The sequence below is a fragment of the Branchiostoma belcheri genome, unplaced genomic scaffold (genome assembly GCF_001625305.1).
Source record: "Branchiostoma belcheri isolate BF01 breed outbred unplaced genomic scaffold, Haploidv18h27 scaffold695, whole genome shotgun sequence".
Classification (NCBI taxonomy): Eukaryota; Metazoa; Chordata; class Leptocardii; order Amphioxiformes; family Branchiostomatidae; genus Branchiostoma; species Branchiostoma belcheri.
Window position 1 is genome coordinate 7605 of NW_017804348.1, and position 9040 is coordinate 16644.

General features: G+C 39.6%; 1 long non-coding RNA gene across 1 annotated transcript; it reads left to right on the top strand.

The window, feature by feature from the left end:
- Positions 1 to 3562: 3562 nt before the first annotated feature.
- Positions 3563 to 4181, top strand: LOC109484265. The gene is made up of 3 exons (XR_002141068.1): positions 3563 to 3585; positions 3675 to 3828; positions 4041 to 4181. It is a non-coding gene; the product is annotated as an uncharacterized LOC109484265 (long non-coding RNA).
- The last annotated feature ends 4859 nt before the right edge of the window (positions 4182 to 9040 follow it).

Consider the following 9040-nt stretch of genomic DNA (forward strand, 5'->3'; position numbering starts at 1 on the left):
TTTTTCTTGTAACTTCTTCCACAAAGAAAAAATCCGTGGCCTTCAGGGAAGAAATCTTTCTCCGTGTAAGAAAAAGAATTTGTTGAATACAGAAAAGAAGAAAAAAAACTTCAATGTCATGATAAGGTATAATAAAAAGAATTTGTTGAATACAAAAAAGAAAAAAAAACTTCAATGACATGATAAGGCTTGCAGAATAAAAAGAATTTGTTGAATACAAAAAAAAGAAGAAAAAAAAACTTCAATGTCATGATAAGGTATAATAAGAATTTGTTGAATACAAAAAAGGAAAAAAAAAACTTCAATGACGTGATAAGGCTTACAGAATAAAAAGAATTAATTTGTATTTATTTATTTATTTATTTCTGTCTTCTTTATACAGGGTAGACGCACTCAGTACAATATACTGCTTTACAGGCGTTGTTGCAGGTTGTTGAATACCTTAAGTCCTGCATTTCTTGTGTGAACTGCTAGATGGCGCTAATATAGGTGACTGAGTAACTGACTGAAGGTATTTAAAATGTGAGCTTATGTGAGCGATTTTGTGAGTGAGAGTGAAAAAGTGACAAAGGTGAATTATCTTGCCCTTGCATACTCTCCAAGCAGAGGTTTGGGTTATTTTTGGCGTGTTTTTTTAGACTTTTTTGTATCAGGGTTTCCTTTTTTGCACTTAACTTTTTTGTTTTGGTTGGGTTGGGTGAAAAAAATCCCAGTGAAAAAAAAAAGAAACCCCGGTGAAAAAGCCTAAAAACATACTAAAATACAGCTAACAGAAAGCAATAGAAATGTGTAAAATTAGCCTAGTGCCATTTACAGGTATACCCATATCCTCCATATAGAGCCCAAATCAACATTCCTAATTCATGAAAGCTTCTTCCATAATTGTCTAAAGATTATCACACATTGACATGCCCACATTGGCCCTAACGTACCCAGTAGTGAGAAGTCATTGCCCGATTTAGTATAGTCCAAAACCCGAAAATCCCCCATAAAGACCCCTCAGTCACGGCTCGCGTTATGTATGGCCCAAACCAACGACGCTTGTTTTTGAATCAGTAGATGTTCCTCTCTCAAACCACAGTGAAACCATTCACCAAAGCCACTGCCCATATGAGATAATGCGCCTTAAAGATGACTAAAATGCATAGAGATGAAAATTCTGCTTTCATTGGTTCCGGTAGCCCCCTGTCACACCCTCACAGCTTCTAGGTGTCCTCTTGAACTTTGGGTATGTAAAACTAGCTATAGAAAAGCTATGCAATGTGGTAATATAAACGTTTTATCCATAGCTTTATCAGAATCATCAGTGCAGTCATCGTAAGTTCAGTAATTTTCAGCGATTACCTGATTTCGGAGGCTCTCGCAGGGGGGTCCCAGATCTCCATAATGAAAAATATCTGGAGGGTTTTAAATATATGGCTGTTCATAGTTCCCCATACCTATCTCGCATGCAAAGTTTGAGTCGATTTGGCCGATCTCCATCTTCCGACCTCCCTGGTTTTCTCTTGCGAATAAAAGAAATTAAAAAAAACAACAAAAAACAGATTTTAACGTAAATTTGTTTTTCTCTATTGCACCGTTATGTTTCGGACTTCTCTTCTATATTAAATTGTGAATAAAACTAACCAACCAACCCATGGCCATGCTATACTTTACCGGAAATTTCAATATGATACCATGTTTCTTTAGTGCACCCTACTATAATTTTACCGTGTCTAAGTGGTGCTTATAAGACAAAAACTGTTCTGCTACATTCAACTGATAATCAGGAGTCACAATTTGACCCTGCCCACCCCTCCCACACAAGTGGGCACGTCCATCCAACATGGCGGATAGTTGATGTTGGCGGGAATATTCTGGTCTGATTTTCTTTTAAGTTTTTGGTTACTTTTTAGTGTTCTCGTCGGTAGAATGTTTCACGAAGTGTGCAGCAGAATGTTGGGAAGTTTCAGCCGTGGATTTGTGCCGTTCTGGTGATGTTTCGAAGAGAAAATGCGGATTTCCTGACCTGGAGAATTTCGGAGAAGACAGAAAACAAAATGGCGAGACAGTTTGGAAGAGTAGCGTGGCATGGAGACGACTTCGCTTACAAGTATTGTTGCAGGTAAACCAGCAATTTTTTTGGCTGACATCATTCCCTAGCAATAGTAGTACGAACTTGTCAAGTTTACAGTGTTATATTCCGTAAGAAATGGCCTAGTTTTGTATTCGAGAGCGACCGTTCCTAGTTTTAGCCAGGCTTTCAAAAAGTCTATCAAGTTGCCGCGTTTTCAACAACATTTTCAATGTGCGGTGCGCTTGTAGAGTGTTAATATATGTGCATGTCTTTTTTGTCAATTGTTCAGCGTTTTGATGGTATATTTGTTGAAAGAAATTTTTCCTTTATCTCCACGTGGAGCGCCACGTGGTTCAAAGCACCTGTTGGAATGTGGCCGTGTTACATAATTAGATTTTTTGATGATCCCGCCAAAAACTCGCGTGAACAAGATGAGATCTTCAAAGCTTCAATGTGCCGAAATGAATACTGTATAAAACGTTTGGAAACTTAAGTCCAGTGGATGTACTTTCTTTCTTCATTATCATTTGCAAATGAATGTATGATTTGAAAGCTTGTTCGTTTCAATTTTCGACTATTTCAGTAATGACCAAGGCCCAAGTATTTGTGGCGCAAACACTACAGTTGACCATGCTGTTTTCAAAACATTTATTATATGTATTCCACTTTAAGTTTCAGTTGAAGGGGTTTGATTTATTTATTTTTGTTGATATCCCCGTTTTTTATGGTCATTATGTACAGTTTTTGTTGAGGTATTTGTTTGTTTTTAAGTCAAAATTTATTAGGTGTGTGTGTGTGCATTGCTGGCTTTAAGACACTCAGTAAACATTGGTGAAAATATCTAAACTGTAGCAGTAGAAGAATAAAACAAACTATAATAGATTATAAAATCCTTACATTGTCTGTCAAATGCATGCTTGTAATATGGTTCTTGTTTTCTTGCTGTCCCATTTTCTCTGACTCCCCTACTCCAAAAATGTAGTTTCAGATTTCATATCCACAGTATAAGAACTTTTTTACCTCGCAATTTCTCTTGTATTGTGACTCTCATAAACAGACTGTGTATAGAAGTAGGACCATGTGTTTTATATCTTGCTTGTGAAGTTGTGTTCATTGTCTTTTTTTTTCGCTTCCTGGTTGTCACGATCTAGATTTAATTTTTTAAGCTGGTAAAATGAGCTGTAGCCTAAGCTGATACTTTTTCTTCTTTTCGATCATAGAATCCTGTAGTGAGCTGTGCTCTGAGGGTCAGCAACCTGTGCAGGTGTTCAGTACTGATGGGATGAGACTTGTGATGACAGAGGCACCAGGTGATCAGATACACATAGGAGTATTGGGGCAGGTGAGAAAAATCTGAATTCTGCATTTTACCTACAACTATTTGGTGTTATTTGAGACAAGTGTGTAACTTGTAATGTCTGTATAGTTAGGTGGCTGCTGACTGATGCAGTAGTGGGGACTCCTGTCTGAACCTGACAAGAGAAGATTGGACCAGACCAGATGATTTGAAGACCCAAGAGGAATATCAGGTGAGAACTTGAAATCTAAATTGTACCAGTAGTAGTTCTCTTGTTGCTAATTGAGACAAGCATGTAACTTTGTAATAATGTCTATGTAGCTAGGTGACTGCTGACTGATGCAGTTGACTGCAGTGATGACTCTAAACCCGACAAGACCAGATGTTCGTGTTCTGAGAAACCTGGTGACCGGCAACTTCTCTCCAGTCCAGACCAGCAAATCAGATGACCTGAAGACACAGTGAGTTTGTACAGGTGAGGCAATTGTTCTCAATTTACAAGCTATATTTTTCTTAGGCATTTCACAATTCTGAGGCATGTAGCGATAGATAACAACTTTCTAGAGCCTCGGATTTTGTACATCTATTCAACGAAAGGGATTGCCCAATTGTGCAATTTTGTCACTTAGTCTATCTTTAATGGTCATTCAGTGTTGCATCACAGTAACCATCTGTTCATATCGGTAGGTGTGTCCTGAGTGTCAGCTGTCCTGATGTTCCTGTCCTGACTGGGAGAAACCTGTGATGACCAGCGACTCCTGTCCAAACCAGACCAGATGAGGGCTGAGAAGACTGGTTGACTTGAAGACTGGTGGAATGAAGAGATTTTACAGGTGAGACAATGCTTTTCAACTTACAAAACAATTACCTTAGACTTGTTTCTTTCAAGACAAAAAGTTTTGGATCAGAAGAAAGTCTGGCTTTTTACAATTTTTATGTACGTTCCCCAGTGAAAAAAAAAAAAACATTATTGTGTTGTAGGCAGTATAATTCACACAGGCCTAGCCACCTTGTTTTGTAGAATATGCAAACCATTCAGGTTGGATTAAGAACTAGAAGATAGCAGGCAAGAACGATATTCAGAGTGACTCAGGACAAGTGTTTGAGTGGCCATTTTTACCGTGTTGCCTGTGAGGAAGTCGCGAGACCTTGCCAGTGCTGCCAGAGCAGATTTAACTTTGTCAAGGTGTTGAGCCAAGGTTATCTTTACTTAGACTTAGTTCCTCCCGTGCAAGGCACATTGGGCAGCAAGTCTTCTCCACTCTGCTCGTCTTTGGCGAGGGACAAGGTTATCTGCTGATCCATTAATAATCCAAGTAGCTTTGCCTGGTCAACCTGTTCGATCACCTTGTTATGCATCGGATGTTGTACGTAGGGTTGGTTTGTGTTTTAGTTTGTGACGACTTCCAAAGACTATGAACTTTGTTTTGTCAGCATTTTATAATAGTCTGTTAGCTTGAACCCAGTCGCTGATGTGCGCCAGTTCAGACAGAAGAGACAATGTTTTTCAACTTACATGTTTATGTTATCTGTTATTTGTTAAGAACTGCTGGGATAATACACAAGTAGTAATACATTTTAAACACTTCCTAGCCTAAATACAGTCTACATATTATTCAAGCAAAGGAATACTGTGCAATTTTAATATCTTTTGTGGTCGTTCAGTGTTGACGAGAAATGTTTTTGTTTTATACTTTAGTATCATGAGGCATGTCCTAAGGGTCAGCTGTCCTGACTGGGAGAAACCAGTGATGACCGGCGACTCCAGTCCAAACCAGATAAGCTCAGCAAACCTGTTGACTGCACGAGTCACTGCGGGAAAAGAAGAATTTCTACAAGTAAGTCAGACCCTTACATTCATTTGTGTGAAAAAATGATGTAGACAGGCAGCATATTGTTGCCCTTTTTATGTGTGCTCCACATTTGATGGTCGACAAAAATTATATAACTATGGATTTTACGAACATAAAAGAGCTTTGATTCTAAGGCCAATAGCTTTTTACAATACACTGATGACTTTTGTTTTTGTTTTCAAGATGACATTGTGGATGATCCAGAGACTGGACCGTAGCAGGAAGAAGGACCAGACTTTTGTCAGCAGATCTCAACCTGTGTAAAGAAGATTGGGAGGTGTGAGTATGTTTTTTTTATTAACATGAGACAACACACTTGCACTCGCATTTCTCTCTTTTTTTTCGTCAGGAGCCATTTAACATTAATTGTAGCCGGCAACTTCAATTCCACAACAAGCAACACTGAAAAATTCTTCCTATTGTATAGTTGAATGCTAAATTGCCCCAAAATTGTTGCTTCGCACCTTTACACTTAAATTTTCCCCCCGAAAAACTTTAATTCCACCTTGTTATCCTCTTCGTATCGTTTGAATGCCAAATTGCCCCCGAAATCGTAGATTTGGACCTTTCCTCTTCAATTCTCCTGCCGAAAAAACTTTGTAACTTAGCCGGCCGCATTAATTCCACGTTGTTATCCTCTTCGTATCGTATGAATGCCAAATTGTCCCCAAAATCGTAGATTTGGACCTTTCCTCTTCAATTCTCCCGCCGAAAAACTTCGTATCCTAGCCGGCCGCATTAATTCCACGTTGTTATCCTCTTTGTATCGTTTGAATGCCAAATTGCCCCCAAAATCGTACATTTGGACCTTTCCTCTTAAATTCTCCCGCAGAAAAAACTTTGCCGGCCGCATTAATTCCTCTTTGTATCGTATGAATGCCAAATTGCCCCCAAAATCGTAGCTTTGGACCTTTCCTCTTAAATTCTCCCACCGAAAAACTTCGTATCCTAGCCGGCCGCATTAATTCCACGTTGTTATCCTCTTTGAATGCCAAATTGCCCCCAAAATCATTGATTCGGACCTTTCCTCTTCAATTCCACACAGTCTTATTCTTGTTAAGTCCATTTTCCCACCAAAAAAAAGGAATTGGGACCCTCACCTGTTTAATTAATTGGATTAAAGTTTTCCCGCCAAAAAACTTAGTATATAGAGCACTCTAACCTTGAACTTGTGCCCCCCTCCCCACTCTTCCTGCCCACCTCCCACACTTCTTCCACAACTCAGAGTATGTCAGATACACTGTTCTCTTGACTTCTTCACACATGTAGTCACCACACTCTGCTGCACAAACACTTGGTTTATCGAGTGCAGTTCTTGCACCACTAAGACTTTAGAATAATCTCTCGCTCTCCTGGTCAGTCAATTGCACTGGTATACTGATGTGTCGAAGCATCAATGTCTCCGGAAAGACATCCCTCGGGGAGTACACTTAGTGCATTGACCGACCAGGAGAGCGGGAGATTATTCTAAAGTCTAAGTGGTGGAAAAACTGCACTCGATAAACCAAGTGTTTGTGCAGCAGAGTGTGGTGACTACATGTGTGAAGAAGTCAAGAGAACAGTGTATCTGACATACTCTGAGTTGTGGAAGAAGTGTGGGAGGTGGGCAGGAAGAGTGGGGAGGGGGGCACAAGTTCAAGGTTAGAGTGCTCTATATACTAAGTTTTTTGGCGGGAAACTTTAATCCAATTAATTACACAGGTGAGGGTCTAAGTTATTTTTTTTTTGGCGGGAGAATTTAAGCGCAAAGATTGGTCTAAATCGACTATTTTGGGGGCAATTTGGCATTCAACTATACAATAGGAAAAATTTTTCAGTGTTTTTTGACAAAAGTTTTTACACAATTAACTAAGTGAAGGTCTCAAGTTTTTTTGGTGGGAAATTTGAGTGTTTGGAAATTTAATTGTTAGGGTCCAAAGTGTTGGAAAAGTGTGACAGGCCTACATACATATCAAGCAGCCAAACCTAGCGTCAAAGCCTGGAGGAGAAAACCTCTGGGCCAGGGTAACAAAAATACACAAAGCCCCTCTCCGTTAGCGTAGTAGGCCTGATGACGGACAAAGTTGTCCGTCAACAAGTCTACTACGCAGACTCGAGGCATGTGTAAGTTTGAACCCTGGGACAGAAGTTCCTCCTCCAGGCTAAGCCCAGGGACAAGAAGTGGAAGCATAGAACATACTACCCTGGGTGCCAGACTTGTTTCGGGACGTTTCCCTTCCGCAGCCAGAAGCCCTTTGCCCGTCTGTCTAAATTACCGCTAAGTAAAGTCTAGCCCGTAGCGGTAATTTACACAGGCGGGTGAAGGGCTTCTGGCTGCCGAAGGGAAACGGCTAGCAGCCCGAAACAAGTCTGGCACCCAGGGTAAGAACATACAGAAAGAGAGGAATTGTGTTTTGTCATGCAGTGATAGAAACCTTCAAACTTTTGTTACCACTGTTTACGTACTTGCAACAATTCAAACCTCCTGCTCCAAAATCCAGGCCTAGTCTCAAGCTCATCAAATAAAGTCTGCCAGCATAAAACATCGCCGTCAAACTTTACCAGATCAACATGACACGAGACCTGAATTTTGCAACAGAAGGTTAGTATTCCTACAAGTCCAGAAATCAGTAAAACAAAACTATATTTATTATTTTTGGTTTTGCTGATTCAATAACTCAATTCCTCCCTTTCTAACATCACACACAGCCTACTGCCTGGCCTAGGAAAAAAATATTGTGTTTCCTGTTTCCCGACTGACCCTAGAAATATCTGCGACCCTAGAATTTAGTAGAAAAACTAGCTGCCGACCCTAGACTTTTTTGGCTGTGGTGAACCCCTAGGCCTGCATGCAAGGGACATAAATTTGATATTTTGAGCTGATCAATTTTTCGAGCTGATCAATTTTTCGAGCTGATCAACCTTTTCTAGCTCCATGATCTGACACCTGAGTGATGAAATGACATTGAAAATAAAAGTGTCCTCACACAACTTTTACTTTGTTAAACTGTATAGTATAAGTTGGACCCCTATAATTCATTGTTTAAATTTTAACCCAGCCTTTTGTGTTGACTTCATGGCTCCTATCGTAGCATTTGGGGCTATATAGGATGCCTAGACTTGTTTGTATTTTTCTTTTTCGCCCTGTCGCTTCACATTTTATCAGAAAAAAATCTGAGAACCAACAAATTAGATTGGTGTGGCTTAAAGAATGAATGATAGATCCTATCGTGGCAAATAAGACACCCTTAGGTGGCGTATGGACTCTCTGGCCAATGGATACTGCCTGGCCAATTTGATACTGTCTTTTTGCCACCATAGGATCTGCTTGGAGATTACATAACTTCATACTATACTTCATAACCTGTAGAATCAAACTTCTCAAAAGACTGAACTTTCTAGACAAACGGTCTGTAGTCCCAAAAGTTGTAGACAGTGTTTCTCTATCTGCAGTGCTTGTGTGCGATGTAATGTTGTTGAGGCCACACAAATTTAATTTGTTGTTTCTTGGATTTTTTCAGAAAAAAAAATCAGGAGCGACAGAAAAAAAAAAAACAGGCCAAGGCACCCCATGATGGCCAGAAATGCTACAATATGAGCCATGAAGTCAACATACCAGGCTGGTTTATAATTAAAACTGTATAGATTTTGATGAAAATTGCATTGTTACATTGAAAAAGGGGTATGAGAACTATGAAGAAAAGGCCTTTTTTCAACCGTTGGGGCCAAAGTATGTCTTTCATTGAACATATTGCAGTTGATTTAGAACCTCCCATTTTTTTTTTTTTGCGAATCAGAAAAAAAAGGACAGGGCGATCCGAGAAGCAACAAATTAAATTGGTTTAGCCTAAATGG